This window comes from Labeo rohita, unplaced genomic scaffold (assembly GCF_022985175.1).
Source record: "Labeo rohita strain BAU-BD-2019 unplaced genomic scaffold, IGBB_LRoh.1.0 scaffold_1319, whole genome shotgun sequence".
NCBI lineage: Eukaryota > Metazoa > Chordata > Actinopteri > Cypriniformes > Cyprinidae > Labeo > Labeo rohita.
Window position 1 is genome coordinate 11,435 of NW_026127471.1, and position 10,725 is coordinate 22,159.

Here is a 10,725-nt window from a genome sequence, read left to right on the forward strand (position 1 = left end):
AACTCTTAGTCTTTTACTCATTTACTGATGACATAGGGCCTACAACACGTGAATTCATCCATTTCTTCTGAAAGACATGAAAGTGAGTGTCTGGTAAACAGGAAGAACAGAGTGAACTTTTTATGTAGGCTACATTCAAGCTTTCATGGGGGAAAAAAATCTAATTATGTGTGAAAGGTTTAGCCTATTATTAGGCTACTGCTGTTTCAATATACATCAGTGTTTATTAAAACACTAAGAAGCACTCACTTAGTGTCTTTGGCTCAGTGCCAAAAGCTGCGCTAATCAGACCAGTGTGATCATATGCTTAAGTAACTAGCCTACTGAATCAAAAATTGATCGTTTTTTTTTTTTTTTTTTTTTTTTTTTTTTTTTATTATTATTATAAGGTAAGCCATAAAGACTTGCCGAGTCACAGGGCATAAGTCCAAGTCAAGTCTCTGGAATATCCTTCAGTACTACTTAAAGAAGGAGTAAATGAACTGGCAGATATTGCTCAAAAAATCAGAAAAGAGGCTGAACTGGACAGACTACACTGTAAAAAATAAAAAAAACACAATTTGTTGAGTCAGCTTAAAAAAAATTGTTACCCTGCTGCCTTAAAATGTTAAGTTCGGTCAACTAAAATAAGTTTATTCAACTTTAAATGTTAAGTTGTACTAAGTAACAACTTAGATATTTGTGTTTGCTAAGCTTAACAGATGGGTAAGTAACCCAGCTGCCTTAAATTTTAAGCTGATTCAACTGAAATATCTAAGTTGTCACTTAGTATAATTTAACATTTCAAGTTGAATAAACTGTTTTTGAGTTGACTGAACTTAAAATTTTAAGGCAGCCAGGTTATAGATTAAGTTCACTCAACAATTGTTTTTTACAGTGTATGCAGTGACTAGTTGATGTCCTGAACATGTGTTTTTTCAAGAATGTGGTCTTGATTTTATAGGCCATGTATGCATTTTCTGCCTCTGTTATGGATATCTGCTGATTATAATATGAATTTAAGTATCACCGTGTCTTCATACAGTACAGTTTTCAAAAAATAGATTACAATGTGCATGCATGTTTTCAGAAGTTATTGACACTAATTGAATTTAATACTGAGCATTAGATTATATTATAGTTTTTTTTTTTTCAATTGTTCACAATTTGTGTTCATTTTCTATGCTGAAATCTGTTCTCAGTCTCACATAATAATGTATTTGTTATCGCATTTGTAATCACATCTCATACAATAAAAAAATTCATTAATGCATTTCGAGGTCTGGATGATGATGACGACAATTCTGCACCAACAGGAGTAACCGAAACAACAATGCAAGCTACCATGTACACCCATCCCACAAAGCCAAACGTTAGACTGTGGGACCTGCCAGGGATTGGCACGCCTAATTTCAAGGCTAACATATTTCTCAAGAAAGTGAAATTTTAGTCGTATGATTTATTTATCATCATTTCCTCAGAGAGGTTCAAGGAAAATTAGGAGATTACTGTCATAGAGTCAAAAAGTATTTGTTTGTGTTGTTACCCATAACAACATGATGCATACGGAAGTTGACCTGGAAAAGTACACATAGGAGCAAACTACTAACAAATTCATTAATATAGTTTCACTAAAAATATTTCTGATTTTCAAGTCCCCTAAAGAAAAAATCAGATGTAAAATATTACAACTTACCTACAGTCCATTACAAACTGTTATTGTTGTTTTATGGTTTGCACAACAAGAGAGGAAGCATGGTGTATTTTTCATAAAAGTTTTATTAAACAAAAAATAGTATCAGCTGTGAAATGATATGAGAATCTGCAGTTATTACAATTATTACAAACATGTAACACTGTATATTAAAATAGTATATTGAGATCAGTGGTTCACATAATTTTACTCCAGACCAAATTATACAACTAATTTTCTGTTTCCCAACTATTCTTTTGCAAAAATTAAGACAAAGCAATCTCAGCAAAATGTGATGCCTCTAGCATTTTCTTATTACTTTCATATGTTTCAAATATCTGAATTAATTATATGACATTCATTGTTTATCCTCTCTATTAATATATTCAGAAATACATTAAATATATCAGTGATACATGCAATGACTTTAACAGAGCTCATCTATGATGACAATGTTCTTAATTTCTGAATTAAAATGAATTGTGGTATTTGATTTGGGGTTTTACACAAAAAAATATCAGGGTGATAAAATGCCTAAATTTATTAAAAATACTTTTGTCTGCCAAATTAAAATCATATGGTCCAACCATGCTGGAATAAAACAGGAAATGTAATCACAAGGACGACCCCAGCAGATCCTTGTGACTGTGCGCCAAGGTCAGTGAATAAAGAAAATATCAAATAAATTGACTTTTCTACGCTGCAGCTTTTTGAAGCTATAACTAAAATATAGATTATCGGTTTAGTGTGTTGTGTGATGTAGTGTAGGCTCCAAATTAATGTAGACCAGTGTTTCCCAACCTTTTTTCTGCCACAGCACAGTTTTGATAAGTAAAAAAAATCCCACGGCACACCACTAAGCACTAAAAAAACATTAGAATGGCTTGTCATTAGAACGGCCGCATCTAAGGCAGTAAATTACGTTTTCATCGATTTACAGGTTATAAAGTTTATTGTAGCTGTACGTGCACTCAGTTTTTCTTGTTGTTTAATACATTTGGCCAAAATCTAATGATATAAAAGATGAACCACTATGCACAGGATATTTAAAACGTATAAAAGTATATTGGCTACTGACTTTTTCCGCTCTTCAAATACACAACAACTTTAGCATTTAAAAACAGTGTTTCTTGAGTAAAGAAAATGCTGTACTTATTCAAACATCAGTTCTTTATTTACCCTTGCATTGTGAAGAAATAGACGTCTGTATTCAAACTGCACGTTGCGGAACTTCGTTCTGAATGGAGGCGGGGTGGAGTTAAGAGGTTTGACTGACAATTTGAGCATCCAATGGCGTAACAAGCTTTAGTCACAAGGGCGTTATTTTAATGACAAATGTCCAGAGCACATTATTGTAGCGCAAAGGTAGATTAATACAATGCGCCAGCGCGAATCTTTCCGCTCGCATGTGGATTTTCTTTGTTCTCGCACAAAACCGGACGCGCGTTCTCAGATTCACGCTGCTCTCACCCAGAGAGATTGCGCGCACTTAAAACGTGTCTCTCCTCTCTCTCTGCAAAGTGTGCGTGTGCGCGCTCAAACTGTGTCTTGTGCACTCGCAAATCTCTACTTGCTCATGCGCTAAAAATAATTATTTTATACATTGTCAAAAGTTATCAACCGATCAGACTTTCTACGAGATAAAAACTCTATATGAGATCTTATTGGCTATACAGAAATTAATCAAAGATGGATGTGTAATTTCTTTACAATTTAATATGTAGTCATATTAATCAAATATATATAAGAAATAGCTAGGAATCGGGTGCTTGCATGATTTGTAAATAACCTCATTTGTTTGATCAAACCCCTCTGAGCGATTTATCGAAACAAACAAAAAATATGATTGTTAAAGTTCATGCGGTCATATGGGTTAATATATGAAGAGTTCAGATGCAGAAGCCCCTAAATACGTCTGACATATTTCTTTAAAATAAGCATTTCATTATGGCTACTTTGTATAGGTTTCTATGCAAGCACTGGTACTTCTGATTGGGCTGAGGCTGGAGTTTAGCGAGTTTGAAGTAAAAGTATTTGATGGACGTATAATATGTGTCAGGAGCATTCACTTTGTGTCATTATCTCATTTTTGACCGAGATGACTTTTAGCTGGTTTTGCATCTGAACTCTTCATATATTAATATGAATATATATAAAATATAAATCTTTTAACTTAAATCTTCTGATTTAAGTCAGAACTTTTTAGATCAGGGTCAGGTGCCCTATTTCCTAAATACTTAAGATGTGGAGACCAAATATAACACTAATGAATTTCTCATATTTGTCATAACGTCACATTATATTCTATAATTTTAATGCATTTTTAACTGTCATATAGCTATATATTCACTGTTTTAGAGAAATGTTTAGTGGGTTTTCATGAAAAAAAGCCAAAATCAGAACTGAAAACAAACACTGGATTAAAAAAAATCCCAATAAATGTCCAAAGAGTGATTCTATTTATTGTGTTATGATTATATCGTTCATCATTTACATCTATTTTTGCGTTTGATGTTGATTTGATAGAAATTGTTAATCATTATTGCCAGCATACCAACTGAGAATTTATTGCAATTATTTTCATAAATCTGACATATGACATATGTTGGACAGAGGTTATTTATATGTAAACATCATCAAAACAAACAATTTCTAATGGTCATTCGATTAACATTACTAAATATTATTAAACTAGAAATTATTAAAGATCCATATTTGATTGTACATACATAAAAGAGATAAAGTAGTAAAACGAAGTACAATAACCAGTGTAAAACAAAAATACAAATAAAAAAATAAAGGAAAGGCCCTAAATATGTTTTGAAATGTTTTTTTTTAAGTGCATAATGATAACTATGAAAAACGTTTAAACCAAGCTGCGAAAAGAATAATTTTCTAGCGAATAAGCACGGAGAGATTTGCGAGTGCATAGGACACAGTTTGAGTGCGCACAAGCACACTTTGAGAGAGAGCAGAGACACATTTTGAGTGCGCGCAATCTCCCTGGGCGAGAGCAGCGTGAATCTGATAGCGCGCGTCCGGTTTTTCTTTTAATTTTATTTGATTCCTCGGTGTTTGCTAAACATTCTGTAATTTATTAGTCTGTATAGGCTAATACAGCATGTGGTGTGCCATGCTTCATCTTATTCGTTTTGTACCCCGTTTTATTGTTGTTATGCTGTTAATAAAGAATAGGCTAATGAATCTATCTTTTGTTTGAGTCTTAAAAAGTGAAAGGTGTATAAATGTAAGCAAAACAGACAATAATCTAAAACGTGACAAGATCGCGAATTCGAAAGTGAAAGCGTCTGAAGCCCGACTTATAGCAAAAGAGGAAGTCCCGTTTACAAAATTCAAACGAAAAAAAAATACTACTGATGAAAAAAAAAAAAAAAACGTAGGGGTTGAGGGTTAATCACTTCCGTTACCATATAACTATAAAATATGATAAAAGTTCATCAGCATGCACTGATTAAAGTATAGCCAAAAAAGCGACCAATTTATGTGCACCTGCAGCCGACTGAGAAAGTCAGTCGTAAATGAGCGACCCGTGGAAAGAATCTAGAGCCCTAGTCTGCCCGCAACTGATTCTGAAGCAGTGGCAGCAATAATCAAGGAGTGGCAGCAGGGACAGTGAGGGGGACGGATCGGGTCACTATGAATCTGGCGGGGTCGTGTCCCCCCTGTCCCTAGTCCCATCTGCGCCCCTGCTTGTATGCGCAAATAAAATAGTCAATAATGGTCAACATCTACTGTATGTACAAAAGTAAAGTTTTTGTTTTTATTGTCCGCCTCATGGCAATGAATAAAACTATTTTTGACAATATAATACAGCATATATGCTATATTGGTTATATACTATCTATTCATTTTATGAGATGAATTTTGAACTTACCTTGATCTTCTCGAAGCACAACGACTAACTTGTGTGACGGTCCAAATGTAAAAAGATTTTAGCAGTCTAAGCAAACTGTAATTAATAAATTATATTAATTATAGTATAATGAGAGTACATACATTATACATATTTTGAAAATTCATTATTTAGTGCATAAATACTACCATGTAGCTACTTTATATTCTTAAGGGCAAACAGGTACATTTTTCAAGCAAAGTATTTCACAAAAAGAACAAATGATTAACTCTTCAGAATTAAGACAAAAGTAGACCTACTGTCACGTGTTAATGGGAACTAAATTTTCACAGGACACCTGTGTGAACTTGAGGTGAACTGATGTCTTATATCCACAAAGCTATTGGTTGTTTTTTAAAATGAAATCTGATTTGATATTTTGTTATCAAATGCAATTACAACTCACACATTTTTTGGTGAGTTGCCTTAAGTTTTCAAATACTTTTGTCGTCACTAGTTATAGATAACGGTATTTTTAAGGCTGGTTGTAAGGATCAATCGATCGTCTCTGCCGCCCTCTACCGGATTGAGGCAGAACTCAGTTTGTTTTTAAACACTTGTTTGTAGTGTTATTGAAGTACCTTCAATATGATATCAGTCTAAAGTTTTTTGTGTTTTTTTTTTCATTTGTGACAAGGTTAAGCTAAACCTGACTTCCCACAGCCTATGGCATTTGATTTGTTCATCTCCCTTCATTTTGCCTTCAACAAGCAAACAAAATTATGAAAATCTTTAAATATTTTACATAAAACACTTAACATCTGATTTATAAATTAATGTAGTAATCACTTGGTTGATATCTGGAATATAAGTGAAAGGTTGTCTACATCAGTGTTTCCCAACCACTGTGCCGCGGCACACTAGTGTGCTGTGACAGGCTGTCAGGTGTGCCTTGGAAAATTATCAAAAACTTACCGTCTCTATTATATTTCCTTATTATTATTTTTAATCAGTGCTACTGGCCATCATTATGTCTGTTTGTGGGTTTTTACAAAAATTTAACCAATGAAAAGCATTCAAAAGAGCTTGTGACTAAAGCTTGTTACGCCATTGGATGCTCAAATTGTCAGTCAAACCACTTAACTCCACCCCGCCTCCATTCAGAACGAAGTTCCGCAACGTGCAGTTTGAATACAGACGTCTATTTCTTCACAATGCAAGGGTAAATAAAGAACTGATGTTTGAATAAGTACAGCATTTTCTTTACTCAAGAAACACTGTTTTTAAATGCTAAAGTTGTTGTGTATTTGAAGAGCGGAAAAAGTCAGTAGCCAATATACTTTTATACGTTTTAAATATCCTGTGCATAGTGGTTCATCTTTTATATCATTAGATTTTGGCCAAATGTATTAAACAACAAGAAAAACTGAGTGCACGTACAGCTACAATAAACTTTATAACCTGTAAATCGATGAAAACGTAATTTACTGCCTCAGATGCGGCCGTTCTAATGACAAGCCATTCTAATGTTTTTTTAGTGCTTAGTGGTGTGCCGTGGGATTTTTTTTACTTATCAAAACTGTGCTGTGGCACAGTTGTACTAGACAAATAACAGTTTGATCATACATTGCTAGTGTTGATCAGGCAGGCCTTTGTTTACCTTTGTTCATTGTTGTTTATCCGTGATTTCAAATAAGAATCCCCCAGTGGCTTTTTTAGTGTAAACAATTAGCCCAAATTATGCAAAGTAACTACTTGAGCATTAGTTAAAGCCCAAATTACACAAAATAACTGAGTTGAAATCATTTGCTGACAGCTTTTTCCATATTCGCCAATCATTGTTCATTATGATTCATATTAATGTTGTCTTAACTCTTACAGCAACTCTAACCTTAAATTAAAGGACTGTTAGACCCCCACAAATAAATAAACGAATGAAATGTTGCTTTTGACACACTATATTTGATACAGGATTATTCACCCATTTATAATTTACAGAGGGACAGTCATAAAGTGCAGAGCTAGTTCTGTGCAGTTGGAGTAAACTGACCCCAGTTATTTTTCTCTTGACATGGCAGAATATTCCACCCACTAATAACTTAACTACTAATAGCTATTTCCTTTTTAGTGCTTGCAAATCCTAATGCTAGTATTTTTTAAATTTAATAGTTTTCAAGTGCAGTACAGTGAGTCTAATGCTTTGAGGATTTTTATCAACTATGAAAAGTTTTTTTTAAGGCTTCATAAATAAAGTAATGTTTAAGGTATTTCTATAACTTTTACAGCTGAAAACATGGAAAGTCAAGACGCTGCTGTTGCTGAGGCAGTAAATGCATCAGGCGAGTCAAATCTGGAAAGAGCTACAGCAAGAGCTAGAGAAACATTTGACCAGTTAATGAATGTCTCACTTAACATTGCTGTGACTGGAAGGACAGGATCTGGGAAATCCACCTTTATAAATGCATTTAGAGGTTTGAACAGTCATTTGAATGATGATGATGATGGTGATGATGATGATGAAGATGAAGATGATGGAGCAGCACCTACTGGAGTCACAGAAACTACACTGAGGCCCACGATGTATGAACATCCTGCAGCATCAAATGTCAAAATCTGGGACCTGCCTGGAATAGGAAGTCCAAACTTCAAAGCAAATAAATACCTGAAAGATGTCAATTTTGACAACTACGATTCATTATAATTAACTCAGAGAGGTTCACAGAGAATGATGTCATGTTGGCTAAAGAAATAAAAAAAATGGAAGAAAAACTTTTACTTCGTTCGCTCGAAGATTGACAATGACATCAGAGCAGAGAAAACGAAAAGAAAATTCAATGGATGATCTGGGCTGTATCTCTCACCTCTGCTGGTGTAGCAGTCGTCCCTGTGCCTGGTGTATCAGCAGTATGTGATGCAGGCATGATTCTGCTTTTCCTCACAAGGTGATACTATGCATTTGGTTTAGATGAGAGATCACTGACAAGGCTTTCAGAAAAAGTCAACAAGCCCCACTTGAAAGATATGGCCAAATCGAAGTTTGTTATTGCCATCAGAGAAAAAGCTTTAACCAGAATACAAGTCTCTGCTGCACTTGCTACCATTGCTACAACTGAGTTTTTGTTGAGTCTCGTACCAGGTGTAGGCAGTGCTGCTGCTGCAGGAATATCCTTTGGTACTACCTTTTACCTTCTGAGAGAAGGATTAAATGATCTGGCAAATACAGCTCAAGAAATCAGAAAATAATCTGGTCTTGACAAAATGCAATAACTCCTAAAACAGTGGTTCTTAATCCTGGTCTTGGGGTCATTGACTTGTTTTCCTATAAAGCATGTGTGCATTTTCCATTTCTGTCATGGACTAAATAGTTTTGCTAATGAACAATGTATAGGCCTATATGGTAGTGTATTTAAACTGAACATATTGTTTAATAAGTTCACAATTACACAGATTTTTTTCATTGCTTATTCGTTATCTGTGCTCATTTGTATTGTTGAAATGTGGAAAGAAAATATAGTCATGTATAATGTTTCATACATTAAAAAAAATACATAAAAATGTGTTTCAGTACTTTTTTAGTAGCTCATTTTAGAAAAATATAAGAATTATTAAAGGGAGATCTCACCGAAGTATAGGGACAACTGATGACAGGTACCATAAATGAGGGAACTAAAGGAACAACAGGTGAACCCTGGTTTAACTATAGTAAACATGGTTTTTGTAGTAAAACTATGGTAAATTTGCGTTAGGGAAAATGAACACAGGATCTATATACACTGTAAAAAATAAAAAGTTGAGTTAACTTAAAAAAATTAAGTTAATTTGCTGCACAGCAATTTTGAGTTTACTCAACTTTAAAGGAGGGAAGTTGTGCCAACTCATATATAAAAGTTCAGCGAACTTCAGTGAAGTTGAGTGAACTACCAGTCAGAGTTGGCACAACTTAGTTCTTGAAGTTCAGTAAACTTAAAAATGCTTTGCAGCAGATTAACTTAAATTGTTAAGTTGACTCAACTTAAAATATTAAGGTAACCAGCTGCAAAGCTTTTTTGAGTTTACTGAACTTCAAGAACTAAGTTGTGCCAGTAATTTTTTGCTTGAAGTTCAGTAACCTCAAAAAAGCTTTGCAGCCGGTTGCTTTAGTATTTTAAGCCAACTCAACTGCATTTTTTACTATTTAAATGTATAACTTTAAATCTTACATCCTTTACCGTCATTTTAAACGTTCATCTTGCTCCATCTATTATTTTGGCGCATTCATAATGCAACAAACACACTGGATCAAGAAGCAAAATATTTCAACTATTAACACAACACTTAAAGGAATAATTCAACCAAAATTATTTGGAAAATTTATCATTTACTCACTCCCATGTTGTTCTAAACCGTTGTTCACACTCAACACAAATTAAAATATTTTAATGAAATTTGAGAGACTTCTGTATTGAAAGGCTGTTCACCCAAAACTTCAAAGCGTTCATAAAGAGATCATAAATAATTAAATAAATATATAAGTTAATATGAATTGAGCAGTTTAAGTCTCCTGAAGAGACACAATTGTAGGGATGCATGAAATAGGATTTAGAAAATAGTTTATTTTCATTAATATTAGTATATTTATACCTTTGATACTAGTTTTACTTATTAATATTATTTACATATATTATCTATTAACATTTTTGTTTTTCCTATAATGTATTTTAGCCTGTATTAGGGTTTTACACACTCACACAAAAACTAAACAAAACAGCATGTAGTTTCAGTTAGGTACTTTTATTTTTTTAATTGACATGAACTTGAAGCAAAAATGAAAATGCTCTAAAAACAGTTATTGGCTAAATACAAATAATAAATGACAGTTGACAATGAACATGAAAAAAACATCAGAAAGTAAAAATAGAAATAGAAAATAAATGACAAAATTTCCAGGAATAATGTATCTTCAGGATCCTCTGTGATGCCTTTAAGCCCATCAATGTGGTGTGATTGAGTGGCAGTTTCTCTGCAGATGATGAGGTTGTGAATATGATGCATCTGAAATACACAGTTGAGTTTACAGTTAAAGAGTGTCCATGTGTTTATGTAAAAACAATTATGCCTATGAAGGCCATAAGCAAAAATTGACATATAAGCAGTATGCCCTTCAAAATATTAAAAAAGAAAAAGTGATTTAAAGTGGGATCTTAGGATAGTTTTATATAGC

The 10,725-nt window shown here is 33.6% G+C and overlaps 1 pseudogene; it reads left to right on the forward strand.

Annotated features, from left to right (window-relative positions):
* Positions 1-7,818: 7,818 nt before the first annotated feature.
* LOC127158055 (T-cell-specific guanine nucleotide triphosphate-binding protein 2-like) lies at positions 7,819-8,811 on the forward strand (annotated as a pseudogene).
* The last annotated feature ends 1,914 nt before the right edge of the window (positions 8,812-10,725 follow it).